At 39.9% G+C, this 22,480-nt stretch overlaps 1 protein-coding gene across 1 annotated transcript in view; it reads left to right on the top strand.

Annotated features, from left to right (window-relative positions):
• Positions 1-22,480, top strand: part of LOC136852943 (transient receptor potential-gamma protein-like) — a 698,042-nt gene that overhangs the window by 376,459 nt on the left and 299,103 nt on the right. The window lies entirely within an intron of this gene.

The raw sequence follows: 22,480 nt of genomic DNA on the forward strand, positions 1-22,480 counted from the left end.
GGTATATAATTGTTGGATAACTATATGGAAAATGAGATGATATATAACAAATGTATAAATAAATAAAACAAAGATGTATTAAATATTGAGAAGATGAGAAACTACCGAAGAAGCCGGAAAAAAGAAAAATGGAAAGCAAGAGATGGAAATAGATAAATTGGAAAACCGGGTAAAGATAAAATGAAAAAAATACCGAAAGGGAATTACTGTCGAGTATCGGGACCAAGTGGCATCGAGATCTGTCGAGAACTCGAAGACGCTTTTCAGCAGATGCAGAGAAGCTTGCTTGATGCTGTGAAGAGGCACTGAGAGAGAGAGAGAGAGAGAGAGAGAGAGAGAGAGAGAGAGAGAGAGAGAGAGAGAGAGAGAGAGTAAGTCCAGGCTGATGTTGTCAAGATGAACTCAGGATATGTTGTGGATGAGAGAGAGATAAGTCTAGGCTGATGGCGTCGAGATGAACTTGGGATATGTTGTGGATGAGATGCTGCAGAGAGAGAGAGAGAGAGAGAGAGAGAGATATGCAGATGAGAGATCCTCTGAAACTGGTGTTTCAAGGACCACTGAAACGTGCACTGAAGCTGGTGCCTTGAAGAGCCAAAAATCATTATTGGAACGCAAGGAAGTACAACTTTTAAGAAGCTCACACTAATATATATATATATATATATATATATATATATATATATATATATATATATATATATATATATAATATATTTATGTATATAGAAAACCTCGAGGCATCGACTCGATGCAAGTTCCCCATTTTTAATCTTAACTTTTCCAATGTGGGGAGATGGGAAAGTAACCCTATATCTCTTATATGACCGACATCTATTGGCCGCCCTGGGAGCCAATTGCACTCTTATTACCGACATCTAGTGGTCGCGCGAGGAACTAATCACAGTCGAAGGACACTGATTGGTAGATGGGGCTCCATAGGACCACAATTTAGACTCCTGCGATTCTGCCAGCCGCCGTGCCGCTGATTGGCATAGGATTCCCTCCTCCCCCCACCTCTTCCTCCTCCTCCTCCTCCTAAACGCCATTCAAAGGACAATTAACCAAGGAACGGATAAGGATTCGGAGTCCTGCAGAGTCCTTTAATCCTTCAGATTGACGAGTGTCCGGAGGCAATCATAGTCGGCTGATCCTTAAGGAAGACTTGGATGTGGTACAGAGCGTACAGGACTTGAGGTAGGATCTCGCTGCTGGCTTAGGATGGTCGAGCCTGAGGGGAAGGATCGTAATATCCTTCTACAAAGGCTTATCTGGAAAGGGAATCCTAAAATTACAATATATATATATATATATATATATATATATATATATATATATATATATATATATATATATATATATATATATTGTGTATATATATATATGTGTGTCTCTCTATGAATATCTCACTTTACAAGACACCAAATACCTAGCAAAATATTCACTTCAAAAACATTCTAAAGTAGGCATAAATCACATTTTCTCCCCACCCCCTTCCCCCGCCCCTCGTAGGCCTCCTTGAATTCATAACTACTTGGGGAATTCAAGTCACAGGCACTCTCTCTCTCTCTCTCTCTCTCTCTCTCTCTCTCTCTCTCTCTCTCTCTCTCTCTCTCTCTCTCTAGGCCTACCAGGGATGGCTGGATTCTTATAGACAGATCCTAGCGTTATTTTTCGGGTTCATGCAAATCCTATTACTCATATGTGAGGATTGTGAAAGGCAAAGTTTAGGCCTACTTTCTGAAACTCTCTCTCTCTCTCTCTCTCTCTCTCTCTCTCTCTCTCTCTCTCTTCTTCTTCTTCTTCTTCTTCTTCTTCTTCTTCTTCTTCTTCTGTTCCTCCTTTCTAGAACACTGCCTTTTCTGCTTCTTTACTTCCTACTTTGCTTCCGCTCTCCCTCCTCCTCCTCCTCCTCCTCCTCCTCCTCCTCCTCCTCCTCTTCTTGTTCTTCCTTCTCTTCGTCTTCCTCACCTTCTTCTTCTTCGTCTTCCTCCTCCTCCTTCCTCGTCTTCCTCTTCCTCTTCTTCTTCCTCTTCCTCCCACATCTTCATCTCCCTCTTCCTCCTCCTCCTCTTCCTCCTCATCCTATGCCTCCTCTCTCCTTCTCTCCCTCCCCAGTTCAGTCTGTCAGCCCCGATATCTTATTAGACGTATTGGGCGCTGGATCCCAGATTTAGTACGACATGTCCCTCCCCAACTTCCCTCCTCCTCCCCTCCTCCCCCTCCCCCATTAGCTGACCATCTCGCCATATCTCAAATGGAAACGACACCGTCCCCGGGCGCTGGGGACCATTATAAATAATATCTCTCATTTTAATAACGCCGTCGAAGTGGGAATATATATGTATCTCATAAGTATAATATTTCGAGGTGGAAATATATTATCTCTCTTTAAGAGTAGATCATATATTTTTCCGAGCAGAATCGACGATGGTTTTCGAAGGAAATTATTTTTTATATGTGTGAGTTTTGGGACGTTCTCGAATAGAGAGTGTTTTATATATATATTTTGGAGTTGAGAGTAAAGTTTGTTTTTTTATTGGATGTGTTTGACTCTTAATGTTTTTTTATGCTTTTTAGTTTCATTTTTCATTATTATTATTTTCTTGGTTAATAGACTTTTCCAGAGTAAGTTTGAGAAGTTATTAAAAAATTAATAGAGCTTTCAGTGTACTATATTCAAGTATGTTTCACAGATGTTGTAGAGTATATATATATATATATATATATATATATATATATATATATATATATATATATATATATATATATATATATATATATATATATATAAATAATTAACACACAATGATGGGTGGAACAGAAATAAATTGATGACTCACATCAGGATCGAACCCAGGTCTTTCAATTGCAAGATGAGACTGCTGTGTGGCTTGGTTGGCAGCGGTCTCGTCTTTCAATTGAAAGACCTGGGTTCGATCCTGATGTGAGTCAGAAATATATATATATATATATATATATATATATATATATATATATATATATATATATATATATATAAATATATATGTATGTTTGTATGTATGTATGTATGTATGTATGTATGTATATACTCGTACATATCTATTTTACATCATCCAAAATACACTATTTAAAGTTTTCATTTATATATATATAAATATATGTGTGTGCGTGTGTGGAACATAAAAATTCATTATAATTATCAACCCAAGTCTGATGTGTATTCTTACATATTCTTGACTTTGTATTTTAATATAATTTGAATAATTTATTTTTATTTTTTTTTTTTTTTTACGAAATTTTGAACCTCTTCCCCAAAATGTTTGCATTAACCACATGACCCCCACCCGGTTTTGACCTCAGCTTTGATAAGCATGCAGATAATGTGGTCAGATATTATCTGACCCACATTTAAAAAAAAAAAAAAAAACAGCCTCCGTCACAACTCTACCGATACAAAAAAAAAAAAAAAGCATATCTAAACCTATGGCATCATCTCCTCCAACCCCTCCCCCCCCCCCCCAGGAAAACCTCCCTTCTCCTCCCACCTGCGTATTGATTCCTACTGTCATCAATATAACTCCCCCCTCCCCCTCCCCTCCCCCCCTCCCCCTGACCTCACCTGAGCACAGATGACCTACTCATCCGGAGGCGCACAGATCGATTCGTCATCGACTCTCCGTTTTGCTGGGCCATCGATCTCGCGAGTCGTCGTCTGCCGAATTTGAGGGATGCTGCGGGAGACGTGGGTCGGTTCCTCTCGTGTGTGTGTGTGTGTTTGTGTGTTTTTTCGTTGTTGAATGGATGTTTTTTTTTTATTATTTTCTTTTGTAGGTGAGAAGGCTTTTATTTTAATTCGAATGTTTTTTTTTTTTTTTTTTTTAGTTTTCTGTAAAAGAAAACTATTGTGACGGCTTTGTTTGTCCGTTTGCACTTTTTCTGTCCGCCCTCAGATCTTAAAAAGTACTGACGAGGCTAGAGGGCTGCAAATCGGTATGTTGATCATGTACCCACCAATCGTCAAACATACCAAATCGCAGCCCTCTAGCCTCAGTAGTTTTTACTTTATTTAACGTTAAAGTTAGCCATAATCGTGCTTCTGGAAACGGTACAGGACAGCCACCACCGGGCCGTGGTTAAAGTTTCATGGGCTGCGGCTCATTCAGCATCATACCGAGACCAGCGCAAGATAGATCCTTTTTTCGGTGGCCTTGATAGTACGCTGTAGCAGCTGTACAGAAAACTGTTTCTTCGGTGCATTTTTATTTGTTTTTTGTTGAGAAGACCTTTATTATAATTTGAACAGAATGTTTTTTTTTTTTTTTTGTATGTGAGAAGGCCTTGATTATAATTCGAATAGTATGTTTTCCTACCTATATATGTGTGTTTTTTTTGTTGGCGATTGAGTGTTTTTTTTTTTAGGGCTCGGCTCTTTATTTTAATTTGAATTTTCTTAATGTATTTTTTTTACGAAACGAGTTTGTTTTTTTACGAGAAGAGGTTTTTCTTACAGGATATGTTTTTACGTTAAACTTTTTTACGATGAAAGTTTTACTACGGGAGAAACATTTAAGTATTTTTTTTTTATTATGAGTTTTTTTTTTTTTGCGAGAATGTTGTTGACGATACATAACAGTTCTCAATGTGCAGTTTTTTTACGAGAAGAGTTTTTTGTGTGAATTTTTTTTTTTTTACTAAAAGAGTCTTTTATACGAAAAGCTTTTTGTTTGAGTTTTTAACGTGATTATTTTTTAGTATTGAACAAGCGTAGATTATGATTCTTTACATGGCCTGATTTTTTTTTTTTTTTTGAAGGATAAAAAAAATCACCACCAGTTGCATTTCTGCTTTTAACTAGAAATACTGAGAAAATTTAATAGATTGACTCAGGACTGTAAAAAAAACTCTCTCTCTCTCTCTCTCTCTCTCTCTCTCTCTCTCTCTCTCTCTCTCTCTTTCAGTACGTACCTTTTTATTTAATTATTTGAAAATATAAATTTTTATTCAGAAGATCACAGGACTCAGAGAACGCAGAAGAACGTGTGAATTCCGGAGTCTAGGCACACTAAGGTCATAATCTTAACTGACAAAGTTCAACATTGCTCATAAGAAACTGAAAAATCATTTTTCAATTAATTCTGTATAAAGAAAAAATAGAAATATAAGGAAATAGAATTACTAAGTCATTGGTTATACAGACACTGGTTAGAAACATGCTTAAATATATAAAATATATATATATATATATATATATATATATATATATATATATATATATATATATATATATATAATAGAACCAGTAAATATTAAAATTAATATAGTTTTATTACCAAAAGCAATTCTAAGATTTTGATGAAAATTACTTAAAAAAAATAGTGTCACTATCTTTCACCAAACAGCTGCTTCTGTCCACGAGGACAGTGACTCACTCCCTCTCACCATTAATGAAACACCATAAGCCAACTCATTCTCACCATTAACGAAACACCATAAGCCAACTCACTTTCTCACCATTAACGAAACACCATAAGCCAACTCACTTTCTCACCATTAACGAAACACCATAAGCCAACTCACTCTCTCTCACCATTAATGAAACACCATAAGCCACAGAGATGTTGTTAACGTTTTTATTTTTATTAAACTCAAATTAATTATTAACGAAACACCTGTCAACTCACTTTCCCATTAACGAAACACCATAAGCCAACTTGGATGGGATCTCTCTCCATTAACTCTCACTTTCTCTCTCGACTCTCTCTCTCTCACCATTAATGAAACACCATAAGCCACAGAGATGTTGTGTGAGTGTTTTTATTTTTTATTAAGTGAAATTAATTATTCTCTCTCACCTGTCGTTTGAATTGATGGTGATACCTTTTTGTTTAAGTTGGATGGGTTATAACTCTCTCTCTCTCTCTCTCTCTCTCTCTCTCTCTCTCTCTCTCTCTCTCTCTCTCTCTGTCAGTTTAGAATTGATGGTGGAAAGAATTTTTGTTTAAGTAACAATCAGGTTATAATTATATATCTCTCTCTCTCTCTCTGTCTCTCTCTCTCTCTCTCTCTCTCTCTCTCTCTCTCACATACACACACAAACAGGCGTTCTTGACCTATTACGTTCTAGATACACACACACACACACACATATATATATGTGTGTGTGTATATATGTGTATGTATGTATGTATATATATATATATATATATATATATATATATATATATATATATATATATATATATATATATATATATATATATATATAAAGCGGTGCAGTTATATCATGAACGTTTATGTACTGCAAAGCGACAGTTTGCGTAACGCAGCGACAATCTTCTTCGTCTGTCATTCCTGTCGCAGCATCCAGAGGAAAGATTAAACGGCAGTGGTTGGTACTGCCTTTTTTAAGATAAAGTTCCTCCCTCTCCCTCCCTCCCTCCCTCCCCCCCTCCCTCCCTCCCCCCCCTCCCTACTCTCCTCCACCCTCTCTCTCTCTCTCCCCTTCCACCTCCCATCTCCCAGTATCAGTAATAAGGTTTCTTACTGTATTGTATTGAATTTGTAATATTTCTTTTTATGCTCCTCTGAGATTTTGTTCCGCTGTATGAAGTGTTTACTTAATTATTGGATATTGACGTTTTTCTTTTCATCTTTTAATTCTCGTGTTTCGTTTCGTTAAAATGTTCTTTTGGTATTTTTAAGGCAATGTTTTTATTCATGTGTCACGGACTGTTTGTTTATTATATTTGTTAGTTTGTTTATCGTACATGTTTATTTAATGATTCCTCTTTTTCAGAAGTTGTACATTCCTATATTGTATTCACTCTTTCTTTTCGTCCTTTCAAAATTATTATTTTTTTTTTCAACTCATAACTGCTATTTTATAACCTACGCACTTTCTCTTTTCATATTTGATATTCTTTCATTTTCAACTAGAAATCTTTGTATTATTTTATGACAGTATATATTTGTTTATTTAACAAATTAATCAGTATAACGTCTTTTTCGTATCGTTTTTACATCCATATTGATATTTCATATTTATCAAGGTATCTTTTTCAGTTTTGTATCTCAATCAAAGTGTTTTTGTGACCAAATTGCAATCAAGTATTTGCAGTGCAATTTTATGTCATCGTTTTGAAAGCGTCACGACTAGATCTCCATTTCATTTTGCATTTTTATCGAATTATTATCTGTTCTGACAGATCGTCTTTGTACAATCTACAGCTCTGCACAGTTTCAGTAGTGCTACAGAGTTTATCAAAAACGTTTTGTATCACTACTTAAACAACGTTTTAGAAAGGTTTTTCACTCTCTAAACAAACAAACTCGCTGTTTTCCTTCACGGAGCGTTTTTATGCAAACGTTCCCCGTCCTCACTAAGCACCTTCACAAACATTTTCAGCTCTGTGAAAAACATTTCTTGCAAATGTTTGTCCCCCAAGGGAGCCATCTCATTTCGGGTGCTAACCGGGTGAAATTTGCATACTCTTTATAAGGAGGTGGGAGTAGTGTTAGGTATGGGTCTTTTCCAACCCTTCCTCCTCCTCCTCCTCCTCCTCCTCCTCCTCCTCCTCCTCCTCCTCCTCCTCCTCCTCCTCCTCCTCCTCCTCCCATAACCTGGAAATGAGAAGAGACTAAAGTAAGGAGGCTGGGTGTCCATCAACATTCCTCACCCTAAACCAGCTCCTCCTCCTCCTCCTCCTCCTCCTCCTCCTCCTCCTCCTCCTCCTCCTCCTCCTCCTCCTCCTCCTCCTCCTCCCATAACCTAAATAAGACACTACTAAAGTGGCGAGGCTGGGTGTCATCCCCTCCCAGTTCCTCCTCTTCCAACTCCTCCTCCTCCTCCTCCTGGATCTCATCCCCTCATCTCATCCTCCTCCTCCTCTTCCTCCTCCTCCTCCCTGGAAGCTAAAAGACACTACAGTGGCGAGCTTCATCCCCCTTCCAGTTCTCCTCCTCCTCCTCCTCCTCCTCCTCCTCATCTCATCTCATCTCATCATGAAAGACGCGAGCAGGCAGCATCACCAGCAGAAAGAAGCAGAAGCAGTAGCAGCAGGAGCAGTAGCAGCAGCAGCAGCATCCGTGATGATAATATCTCTCTCCATTTCAAAAATGAATTTCTTGGGACAACGTTCACTCACCCACGCCCACGAAGGCGCGGCGTCTTCAAGGTCGACCTTGGTGAAGTACTGTGGTGTGTGTGTGTGTGTGCGTGTGTGTGTGTGTGGGTTTGTGTGTGGGTGTGGGTTTGTGTGTGGGTGTTTTCATGGAAGGTCTCGGTGCTTGAGTCCAGTGTGATGCGTTTGTTTTTGCCAAATATTTCTATGCTTGATTTAGTGTTTTTATTTATGATTTTATTATTTATTTTGTTTTTATGCTTATTCAATTCTTTGCTTGTTCATTGCTTCATTTATTATTCTTACGTTCATCCATTTTTTTGTTTGCTTTTGTGCTTGGATCTCAGCTCGATTTGAACAGACCACAAATTTATTCTGTGATTTATTATCAATAAAAGTTTTGTGACTCAGAATACACCATTGATTTCAGCTTAATTTTGGAATCCGCCTTTTGTTTGTGCCAGATTTTGCTTTTATTTTTGTTTCTCTTGTTGCTTTTCGCTCTAGTTGCTGGTTTTTGAGCTTGTGTTATTGAGCCTCGGTAAGTTTTATATTGAAATGATTATTAGAATTACACGTCGCCTGCAGCATTGTACAATTTCTGAAATAACGGGAGAGGTTTATTTATGTCACTTGTATTATCTTGTGTCATATTGCTAAAATACGGCGTAAAAGGACCAGTTACAAGGGGCTTATGTCCGAATGAATACGCCAAAATCAGATTCTTGTATCCGGGCTGAGACCAACCTAATATAAAGTGGCTGTTACAGAAATGACCCAAGGTATTGTAGCGCCAAGTGAGCTAAGAAATTTTGGTAGGCAGATGAAGACCAGGTAATTATAATACCAAAGATTAAAGTCATATGCAATCGAGTTTTCTGTACAGCGTATAATGCTGCATGAGCCGCGGGCCATGAAACCTTCAGCCACGGCCCGGTGGTGGCCTGTCCTATACCGTTGCCAGACGCACGATCATGGCTAACTTTGATCTTAAATAAAACAAGGAAAAAATGCATCGAAGTTTCTTCAGCGCAATCGAGTTTTCTGTACATCATATAATCAAGGCCACCGAAAATAGATCTGTCTGTCGGTGGTCTCGGTATAATGCTGTATGAGCCGCGGCCCATGAAACTTTTCAGCCACGGCCGTGGTGGCCTGTCCTATAGCTTTGCCATACGCACGATCATGGCTAACTTTAACCTTAAATAAATTTAAAATCTACTGAGGCTAGAGGGCTGCAATTTGTTATTGTTTGATGATTGGAGGGTGGATGATCAACTTACCAAGTTGCAGCCCTCTAGCCTCAGTAGTTTTTCAGATCTGAGGGCGGACAGAAAAAGTGCGGACAGAAAAAGTGCGGACAGAAAAAGTGCAGGACAGAAAAAACTGCGGACAGAAAAATTGCGGACGGACAGACAAGGCCATCTCTATAATAGTTTTCTTTTACAGAAAGCTAAAAAAAAGGTCGGTTTTATGAAACACATCAAAGATGAATCATTAAAATGCCGGGCAGAAAAACATTATAATATACGATAATTACATTTTTCAGATCCAAATGTAATCCAAGTTAGATTGAAAACGCACCAGAATGTAATTTAAAAAAAAAAAAGTTACTCAAATAAAATCTTCAAAATGCATAAAATTCGTCAGAATGTAATTAGAATTTTGCAAAGAAAGAAAAAACCACTTTGAAAAACCGATAGGAAATCTAGCGTCGGCTCAGTTGAAAGACGCCGTTGATGATAATGATTGAAAGGTGAAAGGTCATTGTAATTAGATGTGCTAAAGGTGAATTTCATTATGATTAAATAAAATGGCCGTTGTCGGGTTACTTGTAATGTCAAACGATCATTGGACGCTGTTATTATTATTATTATTATTATTATTATTATTATTATTATTATTACGAGCGAGCACTAGTATGGAATAGATATAAAATCCTATTGATTTTCTGTGCGTTATTATTATTATTATTATTATTATTATTATTATTATTATTATTATTATTATTATTATTATTATTATTATTATTAGCGAGATTACTATGGGATATTTATAAAATGCCATTGATTTTTCGTACGGGCCTCGTTAAGTAAAATTGAATTCGTAATGTGACGCCAGATGAGTTAAGAAGTAAGTCAGAGGATTACGGTTTCCCTTCTGAATCATTTTCTTCCTACTATTTAAATTCTGCTGAGGGTCAGGAAATCAACCTTGACCTAATATCAAGGTTAGAGGAAGATTTTAAATGTTTTTGCTTGTGAATGTATCTATATAAATACATACATATATATATATATATATATATATATATATATATATATATATATATATATATATATATATATATATATATATATATATATATATATATATATATAGAGAGAGAGAGAGAGAGAGAGAGAGAGAGAGAGAGAGAGAGATACTAGATCTGATGAAGTTGTGAGATTGATCAGTGGCATAATCTGCTCAAGTTAATCTTACCCACAAGGAGTGTAACGTGAATAGGCGTTGTAATTGAAATAACCAGTCTTTGCTAATTGATTTTTCGTAATTCAAAGGAATCCATTAGAGAGAGAGAGAGAGAGAGTTGGAATAAATTTCCTAAGTCTTTCCTTTCAGCGTTCCAAAGTCTTGGAAGGTCTCTCTTCTCTCGAAGATAAAAGAGTTTCTCTCTCTCTCTCTCTCTCTCTCTCTCTCTCTCTCTCTCTCTCTCTCTCTCTCTCTCTCTCTCTCTCTCTCTCATACATTCGTCCTGTGAATGAGTTTATTTCTCTCTGGTTCGCATAAAATTCTTTCTCTCAGTTTCTCTCTCATGCTGTACTCTAAATATCATTCTCTCTCTCTCTCTCTCTCTCTCTCTCTCTCTCTCTCTCTCTCTCTCTCTCTCTCTCTCTCTCCTGAGCATGTTACATGCTCCATGACCCTGTCCGAAGACCTTTCACTAAAAATATACAGTATATATATATATACATATATATATATATATATATATATATATATATATATATATATATATATATATACATATATATACCCCATTTTTTCTTCTTCCTTTTCTTAACTTTTTACTCTTCTGTACATCTTCCCCAAAAGAGGCCGTTTGGAAGGAAGGATTATTCGCATATTCTTTTGTTTTGCGTCAAAGAATTTGTGTGATTCGCTTCCGTTCTTAATGATAGTTACTCTTTAGAATGTGATTCACTTCCATTCGTAATCACAGTTAATCTTTAGAAGGGCTTTATAGGCTGTACAAGCTTTTAAGGATACAAGTGAAAAGGGAAGTTTTCTCTCTCTCTCTCTCTCTCTCTCTCTCTCTCTCTCTCTCTCTCTCTCTCTCTCTCTCTCTCTCTCTGATTAATAGAAGAAACGAACAAAACAAAACAATAAGAAAAATAAATAACTCCATAAAGTACAGGAGCCTAAGGATTCTTATCGCATGTTGCTCTCAGAGCAAGAGCCCGTGCTGGCATAAAGCCACCCTAATCACAACCAACAACAAAAACATAAAGACTGGTGATGCTCAGCTGTTTATTTTGTCAGTCCACAAAGAAATTATGAGGCGATGAGAAATAAACAAACAAATAAAAAAAACTCCAAAGGAGATATATATAGAAGGTGAGGTTTTCTCCATCTTTGGTTGACCTGCGTTGACATCGTCAGCTCCTTGACGCGTAGGTCATCCTTCCCCCCACCCCCTCCCCTCCCCTCCTCCCCGCCACATCCGGTGGGATATTTGGAAAGGAAAAGCTGGTGGTGTGGTGGTTCTCTCTCTCTCTCTCTCTCTCTCTCTCTCTCTCTCTCTCTCTCTCTCTCTCTCATAATGGTATTCACCTTTCCTGTAGAATGGTTGTAAATAAAATCCTGTTTCAGTAATTGGCAAAAAGAAGCATTTTGGAGAGAGAGAGAGAGAGAGAGAGAGAGAGAGAGAGAGAGAGAGAGAGAGAGAGAGAGAGAGATTCCATTCTTTCCTTAATACGCTCCACGCCTCAGGTATGTTGGTTTATCCACGCCCACTCTATCCCTCTCTCATGAGTACATTTAATGGAACCGTGTTTGCATTGTGAAGAGGGGAGAGAGAGAGAGAGAGAGAGAGAGAGAGAGAGAGAGAGAGAGAGAGACTGTAATCTCCAGTTTCCACGAATTGCTCTCTGAAAAATCAAGATCAAATACTGGTTTTAAACAGTCGCCATTTCTCCTCTTGGGTAATCAAATGGTTTTTCTGTGAAAGATATTTTGTATATTTCTGTATAATTAGTATTTTGGGATGCGGTTGCTACCCCTCATACCCTTAACCACGTCCCTGACTGCGACTTATTAAAGTGTTTTAACTGGCAGGTACCTTGGGTGAATTGCCTGACAGGTTATAATAATAATAATAATAATAATAATAATAATAATAATAATAATAATAATAATAATAATAATAATAATATCAGTATTTCATCTGGTCTTAAAACAATGATTGAGATATTTATTATCTCTCTCTCTCTCTCTCTCTCTCTCTCTCTCTCTCTCTCTCTCTCTCTCTCTCTCTGGTGAATGCGTGTATTGATATACAGGCGTGGTAGTTACTTTCAAGTTATTTACAGGAAGGAATGAATTATCAAAGTTCAGTAAACTTAAAGACAAGTTGCTGGGTTTATACTGGAGTATAAGTCAGGTTATTATTTATTTTAGGGTCTTAGAACTATTTTACATTATTGCTTTTTTTTTGTTTGTTTCTTTAATTTTCTTTATTTTTTTTTAATATTAAATCTCATTCATTAATAATTGGAGGCCTTTCGTAATTCAGTCTTGCTGTCAGACTATATTTTACTCATTAGTGAGAGAGAGAGAGAGAGAGAGAGAGAGAGAGAGAGAGAGAGAGAGAGAGAGAGAGAGAAAGAGAGTGTTTTCATAAAATTCATGCATATAAATAAATCCTTATCATTCATATATTCCAGTGAATAACGGTATCTGAAAAAGTGTGATTCATGTAGACCTAAGCCAAAATATGGGAGAAAAGTAGGCCTATATTTACACCGCAAACGGGAGGTTATTGTAATGCAAATTTCTTTAGAGTTAAAATTCATACCTGTCTCTCAACCTGTAGGCCTAAAAAAGTTGAGAGCTGAGAGAGAGACCTATGCAAGAATCAAAAGAATATGATTATGACCCTTTTTCCACGATTTTTTTTTTTCTGGACGTAGAAATACTATCAAATATCTACCTTATTTAATGAGAATTCTAGGCCTATATAGGCCTTGGGGACGTTTTAGAGGGGTAGTGGGTCACAGTGAGAATCGAATGTCTTGACAGTGAGATAAATGATAAAGCGTTTTATTTTCAAGTCTCACACGTGTCATCCGGTCTATATAGGCCTAGCGTTCGGCATGTGGCGTCCTTTCTCATTTCGAAGGACAAGCTCACGTCCGGAGATCTGGAGATAGTTTTGTGTTACGTTTCATCAGGAGTTTCCTATTTCTTTTTTTTTAGAGAGAGAGAGAGAGAGAGAGAGAGAGAGAGAGAGAGAGAGAGAGAGAGAGGGTACTATACCTTACTGGTAGAGCAATGGATTGCATTTGCAAGGTCCATAGATCCATCCCGATGGTCGAGTCTGTACCCACCTTTTTCGTGCTTCACACGAGCCTGGGCTACTTCCGAGCACTGGGTAGCCTACCCAACGTCTTACCCAATTAAAACCAAATCCGGACACTTCATCTTGGCTCGAGAAGCGGAGACAGCCATCTTCAATTAACACTCTCTCTCTCTCTCTCTCTCTCTCTCTCTCTCTCTCTCTCTCTCTCTAATCTTCATAAATAAAGGAACTCATTATAGAGAGAGAGAGAGAGAGAGATAGAGATCTTTCCGGACAGCCGCGCGCGTGCGCGCTCAGCTCTTGGCGCCGATAACGGCGGAATTTACGGCCGCAATTATGGCCGCTACTAATGATGGCATTTCATTACGGCTCCCGGGCCAATATGCGTAATCGAAGAAAAGGGGGAAGGGGGAGGGGAGGGAGAGATGGGGGAGAACTATGGAAGTATAGGAGTCGCGGAGTGTATGGGCAAAGTTCTGTAAGCTGGGGAAATTGGTTGTTTTTTCTCTTTGGCATTTCGTGGTTGTTAGACCTAGAGGTTGTGGTTTAAGTGGTGCTAGATAATTTCAGATAGTTCCCTGGGTCCTTGCAAGTCTTTTTGGGATGAGGGTGCAAGCCCTGTGGTCTTTTTGAACCCTGGTAGCAACCAATACGTTGGTCTAAATACCAGGAACCTGATTCGGTCTGCGGTCAGAGAGGGTTTTCGTGGAGGAGCCATCCGCCAGTCCTAGACCAATAGCCCAACCTAACCTAGGTCCTCCCATTGCGAAGGAACCAAGTCCCGCTAATGGAAGTCCCTAAAAACACGCACGAAAACATAAACATCCCCAGAATTTAAAAAGAAAATAAATCCGTGTCCCGGTTTGTACCAAAACCAGGGAGACTAAACCTAGGCCTATGCGTAACTTTCACTCGAAACTTGATTAAAATCTGCCCCTTTGGCTTCTGCGTATTCCGGAAAGAAAAGAAACCTCTTTAATCTTAGTTCTTACATTAACCGCCGACATTCTTATGAAGATAAATGAGCCCCTTTTTCTATGCTGGAAGATTAGCTGTTCATCTGTAGACAGCGGAGGACTTGGGAGGTCTTGTTCACCTCTCTCTCTCTCTCTCTCTCTCTCTCTCTCTCTCTCTCTCTCTCTCTCTCTCTCTCTATCGAACAGTTAGATAATGAGAAAGCTGTGTTGTAGCTCTAGAACCGAGCGAGTCTTCCTCCTTCTACATTTCCACGACGCAGAAATTAAGTTTGGCCGAAACTCTTGAAGCGGAAAAGGAGGAAGAAGAAAAGGGGGTTCCTTTAGGGGTGTGTTCATTTAGATTAACGGTGCGTGGCTGAAAACGGTTCTCTTTGTTCTGTCGAAAATGCAAATGTTTGTCTGTTTATATATACACAAACGAATTTTTTTTTTATTGATAGAAGATCTTTCATTGGAACGAAGTCAAAACCGACGATAACGAACGATCTTTCGAAGTACATTCACGCCGGGCCGTTTTCCGCTGCGAAGTCGTTACGGGGTTAAATTGTGTTTTGCCTTCCTGAACGTTTCCGGGCATAAAGTCTCCGGAATGGGGCCAATTTCGCTGTTTGCCGAAGACATTTCCATGGCGCTGGGCTGCAGAAATAAAAAAAAAAGAAATAAGAATAAGATTTTGAAAAAAAAGGACATTGGGACTTAAAGAAATAAAATGAAAAAAAGACATTGCGACTTAAACAATGACTTTTGGACTTCAGGACAGGAAATGCTTTTGTTTTTTGTATTTGCTGTATATTATTTTCATTATTTTTAGTTTGTATCTTGTTTAAAAAGTATAAATGCATTTGAAAACCAGAAGTGTGAATATATATATATATATATATATATATATATATATATATATATATATATATATATATATATATATATAGAGAGAGAGAGAGAGAGAGAGAGAGAGAGAGAGAGAGAGAGAGAGAGAGCGGGCGAATGTGCATAAATATGTATATGTATATGTATGTTGCCCGGTCACTCACGCCATTAAAACCCGACCAGTCACACCCACCCAAATGACCTCATTTACCTCCGTGTCAAATGCCTCTCCTCATAATAGACGGAGCTTGAAATGCCGCAGAGTCTTTATAAATGGCCACCAGGAATATTATGCGGCTTCGTCGTCAGAACAATGGCGGATTAAATCGCTTTCAGAGAGCTTGTTTCAGGGGCGTCATAAATTCGTCGGTCCGCCCTGAATTCGCTGGGATAAGCTGGGTCGAATCGCATTAGGTTTATTTTTTGTGTGTTATTTTTATAATTTGTCATTGCTTTGAAGATTTCAATGGTTCCCGTAGTGGGTTTTTATGTGTTTTTTTACAACCTTACCTTCGTGGATTTTTTATATTTTTTAAAAATTATTTTTCTTTATTTTAAAGATTTCAGTGATATATTTTTCAGTGGTTCCCGTAGTGGCTTTTTTAGGTGTGTGTTTTTTTACAATCTTCTCTTCGTGTCGATTTGGGGTGTTTATATATATATATATATATATATATATATATATATATATATATATATATATATATATATATTATATATATATTTTGAATAATTATTTTTATTCTAAAGATTTCAGTCATAGCGGCTTATTTTGCGTATGCGTGTTTTTTTTTTTTTTTAGAAATTTCTCTTCGCCTATTGATTTATTTGTTAACAAAGCTTGGGTTAAGCCTAAGAGGTAAAATAAATTTTTTTAATTTAAAAATAATTTTTCAAAACACCAAAGTACTCTTAATGTTTCGGGGTAAAATTTAGCAGCTCATCTTAATTTTTTTTTGGAGTGATAAATTTAGTAGCGTATCTTAATTTTTTGTGAGTAATAAATTTAATATTCATTGTTGTCTTTTAGGAAATTCTTGGTAACAGTTTCGTTATAAGGTTAAACGAAAGAGAATTTTAGCTTTTATTGTTTATCAAATTAGCGTTTTTTGTAATACGGTTACAGAGTCGAGGCTGATTGAGTTAAACCTCTCAGAATCCCACGTATTCAAATGTCATTTTTGTGTTACTTTATATTTTGTGATAAATCTCGTTATTTGTTCATTTTTTAAGCTTATTATTTGTATACATCGTTATGCTTACGATCTGCCAGTTTCATGCTATTTTTCGAAAACTAATCTCGTGCCGTGTCCACTCATCGAATAATATTGTATTTGACTTTATATATATATTTTGAAAATGTTTTTTTCTCTCGTCCATTTTACCAGCGGGTTTTAAACTGTAATTTACCGTAATTCTCCAACAATCTCTGTGATAGATGATCCGCTTTGCGCCAAATTTCGCAAACATTTGTCCACCGGGCCGGAAATTTGACAGAATCATAGGTGTGTATATCTCACGTGTTCCCAAATCACTATAGAGCTTATAACTTGTCGTTTCAGAGATTGATTGAAAGTACATATGGCCCGTTTGCATTTCTCTGGGGACAGGGTTGCATTTTGGGAGGGGAAGTGGGAGGGGAGGTAGAAGAAGGGAGGGATGGGGATGGGAGGGGTTGGGTTTTCTCTGGGGATTGCATTTTGGGGAGGGTGGAGGATGGGAGGGGTTGGGTTAGAGGCTGCAGGAATATTTCCATGATTTCACCTCCCCCTTAGTGACGTTTCCCCCTACCAAAGTGCCCTCTCCTACCCCTTCCCCTTCCCCTACTGCTTCCTCCACTCATCCCCCCCCTTTCCTCCCTTACCATTTTTCTTACCCCTTCCCCTTCCCTTTTCCTCCCCCTCTCTTCCCTCCCCTTCCGCCTCCCCCTTCCCCCTCCCCTTTCCCTCCATATCCCCCTTCCTCCCTCTCCCTCTCCTCCCCCTTCCACCTTCCCCTCCTCTCCCTTCCCCTCCCCTTCCCCTCCCGTTCCTCTTTCCTTTCCTCCCTACCCTCCGCCTTCCACCTTCCCCCTATTCCTTCTCCGCTCCCCTTCCCCTCCCTCCCGTTCCTCTTTCCTTTCCTCCCTCCTCCCCTCCTGTTCCTTTCCCCTCCTCCTTCTTCCCTTCCCCTCCGTTCCTCTCCCCCTCCCTCTCCCCTCGCCTCCCCCTGCCACCTTCCCCCTCTCCTTCTCCCCTCCCTTCCCCTCCGTTCCTCTTTCCTTTCCTCCCCTCCCCTCCCGTTCCTTTCCCCTCCTTCTTCCCTTCCCCTCTCGTTCCTCTCCCCCTCCCTCCCTCCTCCCCTTCCACTTCCCCTCTCCCTTCTCCCCTCCCCCTTCCCTCCCCCCCGTTCCTCTTTCCTTTCTCTCCCCCCTCCCGTTCCTTTCCCCTCCTTCTTCCCTTCCCCTCCCGTTCCTCTCCCCCTCCCCCTTCCACCTTCTCCCTCCCCTTCCCCCTCCCCCCTTCCTCTTTCCTCCCTCCTCCCCTCCCGTTCCTTTCCCCTTCCTTCCCTTCCCCTCCCGTTCCTCTCCCCTCCCTCTCCTCCTCCTCCCCCTTCCCCCTTCCCTTCTCCCTCCCCTTCCCCCTCCCGTTCCTCTTTCCTTTCCCTCCCCTCCCTCCCGTTCCTTTCCCCCTCCTTCTTCCTTCCCCTCTCGTTCCTCTCCCCTCCCTCTCCCCTCCCCCTTCCACTTTCCCCTCCCCTTCTCCCCTCCCCCTCCTCCCCTCACGCTCCTCTTTCCTTTCTCTCCCCCCCCCCTCCCGTTCCTTTCCCCCCTCCTTCTTCCTTCCCCTCCTGTTCCTCTCCCCTCCCCTCTCCCCTCCCCCTCCCCTTCCACATTCCCCCTCTCCCTTCTCCCCCCCCTTCCCTCCCCTCCTTCCTCTTTCCTTTCTCCCCCTCCTCCCGTTCATTTCCCCCCTTCTTCCCTTCCCCTCCCTCCTCTCCCCTCCCTCTCCCCTCCCCTCCCCCTTCCACATTCCCCCTCTCCCTTCTCCTCCCCCTTCCCTCCTCCGTTCCTCTTTCCTTTCCTCCCTCCCCTCCCCTGTTCCTTTTCCCCTCCTTCTTCCCTTCCCCTCCCGTTCCTCTCCCCTCCCTCCCCTCCCCTCCCCTGCCACCTTCCCCCCTCTCCCTTCTCCCTCCCCTTCCCCTCCCGTTCCTCTTTCCTTTCCTCCCCTCCCCTCCCGTTCCTTTCCCCTCCTTCTTCCTTCCCCTCTCGTTCCTCTCCCCCTCCCTCTCCCCTCCTCTCCCCTCCCTCCCCTTCCTTCCCCCTCTCCCTTCTCCCCTCTCTTCCCTCCCCTCCTGTTCCTTCTCTTTCCTTTCTCTCCCCTCCCCTCCTGTTCCTTTCCCCTCTTCTTCCCTTCCCCTCCCGTTCCTCTCCCCTCCTCTCCCCTCCCCTCCCCTTCCACCTTCCCCCTCTCCCTTCTCCTCCCCTTCCCCTCCCCTCCCGTTCCTCTTTCTCTCCCCTCCCCTCCCGTTCCTTTCCCCCTCCTTCTTCCCTTCCCCTCCCCGTTCCTCTCCCCTCCTCTCCCCCCCTCCCCTTCCACCTTCCCCTTCCCCTTCTCCCTCCCCCTTCCCTCCCCTCCCGTTCCTCTTTCCTTTCCCTCCCCTCCCGTTCCTTTCCCCCTCCTTCTTCCCTTCCCCTCCGTTCCTCTCCCCTCCCTCCTCTCCTCCCCTCCCCTTCCACCTTCCCCCTCTCTCTTCTCCCCTCCCCTCCCCTCCCGTTCCTCTTTCCTTTCCCTCCCTCCCGTTCCTCTCCCCTCCCTCCCCTCCCGTTCCTCTCCCCCCTCCCGTTCCTCTCCCCCCTCCCCGTTCCTCTCCCCCTCCCTCTCCCTCCCCCTCCCCTCCCCTCCCCTTCCCCTCCCCTTCCCCTCCCTCTCCCCTCCTCTCCTGTACTCCCTCTTTCACCTCGATTCGTAAATGACTTTCCCGTGACGTTGATTTATAGGACGGAAATCCTTCCGTCGGATTTTCATTGTTGCATAAATATTTTGCATATTGCAATCATTATTCAGTGCTGCATTTCTTTTAATTGTGGGCAGACCCGGAAGTGCAAGTGTTCAGGTTAGTTTAGTGATTTCAGGGAAGAATGAGGTAGGCAGAGAATTCCAAAGTTTGGAGGTGAATGGTAAGGAGGAATGATCAGCCTGGTTGACTCTCGTGTTGATGATTTCCGATCATTATCATTATTATATTATTATTATTATTATTATATACATACTTCCATATATACATCCGTACATAAACGTATGTTATAATACATTAAACATTATATATACGTCACTTGAGTACATACAGAGAGAGAGAGAGAGAGAGAGAGAGAGAGAGAGAGAGAGAGAGAGCCCAAAACACAGAAAATCTCAAGAGAAAAAATGTTATGGGGATATACGAGTATACTTCCTACAGAGTAGTTGGAGGGGGAGAGGAAGGACGGTACTTACAGAGTTAACTTTGTGAAGGGGGAAGGGGAGGGGGAGGGGAGGGGTAAATGTTGGTTCTGGAGAGGGGGATGCTTAACGCCCCCCCCTTCCCCACCCGTTAAGTGACGTCACGGATAGCGCGAGAGGAAGCTATCATGGGTCCCTTATCGCAGGCTCTCGGTTGGTCGCTGTTTATTGTCGTTCCTTTTAAGATGTGTGTGTGTGTTTGTGTGTATGTACGTGTTTGTAGAGCTTAAGGACTGAGGAGGGGAGGAGGAGGAGGGGAGGAGGAGGAGGAGGAGGAATAGGTCCCTGTTGCGACACACAGCTTCCTCGCGCCAAGGAGGAAGATGTATTGTTTGTTAGTTTTGAGTTTTATTTATTTATTTATTCAGCGAGATTAGGAAGGGTGCCTTGCCTGCCTGACTCTCTCTCTCTCTCTCTCTCTCTCTCTCTCTCTATATATATATATATATATATATATATATATATATATATATAAATGAAGACAGAAAAGGATAATTATAGACGAAGCACACTTATAAATTCAACCTCTAAGACCACGAATAGAATTTAGCCCACTTTAATTAGACCTTTCGGAGTATTCAGTATATTGTTTCTCTTCTTCCCGTACGGCCTCGTTGTTTCCCACACCCTCCTGATGCTCGTCAATTCCTACTCTTGTATCCGGGTCTGTGACAGGAATTGAAATACTTTCCCCTTTTCATATTTATTGAGGCTAGATTTCGTGGGATTTAACATACCCATCCCAACCTCCCCCGCCCCTCCCCAAATCCCCGGTCCTAATACCTCTCTTACCCCCTCCCCACCTCCCCTCCCCTAACCCCCTTTCCCACTTCCCCACCCTCCCGGAAGGCAACCCTTAATGGAGCAATGGCTCATTTGCATATATATTGCAAAGCGACACGGGAGTGAATGTTTCCGATTGTAGGTATTGCTGTGTTACGAAAGATGATAAATAATAATAATAATAATAATAATAATAATAATAACAATAATAATAATAAAACTATTATTATTTTATTTATTTCGATTATAATGACAAGACTGTCGCTGTCTTTCTACAGTAATGATTTGTATAGGAAAATTAGCACTGTCATTTATTTTTTTGAGTATTGGTAATGGGTAACATTATACTAACATATGTCTGTTTCTGTTACAATGATTATGATTGTATACGAACAGCAGTATCATTATCAATGTAATGATGATGACGAATATTATGAGAGGATTTTATATTTGTAATAGAAATGATAATTCCAGTAAATGTAATGGTATATATATATATATATATATATATATATATATATATATATATATATATATATATATATATATATATATATATATATATATATATATATATATATATATATATATATATATGTATGTGTGTACATACAAACACACACACACACACTCTTGAGGAAGACATGCACAGTCTCCTTTGCTCAAGGAAAAACCTCCTCTCGTCATTTTTAAACGTGAAAAAATCTTTCCTTAAAAAAAAAAATTAGGAAGTTCTTGCCAAACTTTCTGGACGGTCTAAGCGGCTTACGCCAATTTTCTTCAAGTAATTTTGATGATGATGTTTTTTTAAAAACACCTTTTATGTTCTTTTTCGTTTTAAACAGTTTTTCACCTTATTTTTTTACTCTTTGAAGTTACTGAAGAGATTATCCACTTAGCTGAGGTGGGAAAATGAACGTTCATTAACTTGTATTACAAGGCTACAAGTAATAATAATAATAATAATAATAATAATAATAATAATAATAATAATAATAATAATAATAATGGAGAGACAAATCCACAGTTATGTATATGTACATATATTTAAAGATAAATTTGTACAGATTTAACTTGAAATATAATTACATATACATAACTGTGGATTTGTTTCTCCAATAATAATAATAATAATAATAATAATAATAATAATAATAATAATAATAATAATAATAACAACAATTTCGCTGATGTTAGATGTTATTGTTTGGAGTTATAATAACAATTGTAATGTTGTTGTCAGTATTAGCGATAGATAACTTGATTTTGAAATTAAAAGACGTGGCTTTCATTTTTCAAGTCTTTAATTTCTCACAAAATTAGATTATGCCATTCCTTTAGTATGCTTCTCTCTCTCTCTCTCTCTCTCTCTCTCTCTCTCTCTCTCTCTCTCTCTCTCTCTCTCTCTCTCTCTCTCTCTCTCTAATTCTGTATATATTCAAGTTTTTAATTATTTACTTATTTCCAAATGAATGCCAGTCCACCCTGAAGGCAGGATTCGAACCCATGCCTCGCGGAATCAGTACATTTGAGAGGCTGGCTTTCAGATGGCCCGGCGTGCAATTCCCGAATTTCCACGAAGCCTTCCATGGGAAAAAAGGAATTCCATCCTCACTCCCCATTCCCGGTCCTCATTATCCTAATGAGTTGGACATGATTCCCGAAGGATTATGGCAGTTATCCCCACAG

Source organism: Macrobrachium rosenbergii, chromosome 26 (genome assembly GCF_040412425.1).
Source record: "Macrobrachium rosenbergii isolate ZJJX-2024 chromosome 26, ASM4041242v1, whole genome shotgun sequence".
In the NCBI taxonomy this organism is placed as follows: Eukaryota; Metazoa; Arthropoda; class Malacostraca; order Decapoda; family Palaemonidae; genus Macrobrachium; species Macrobrachium rosenbergii.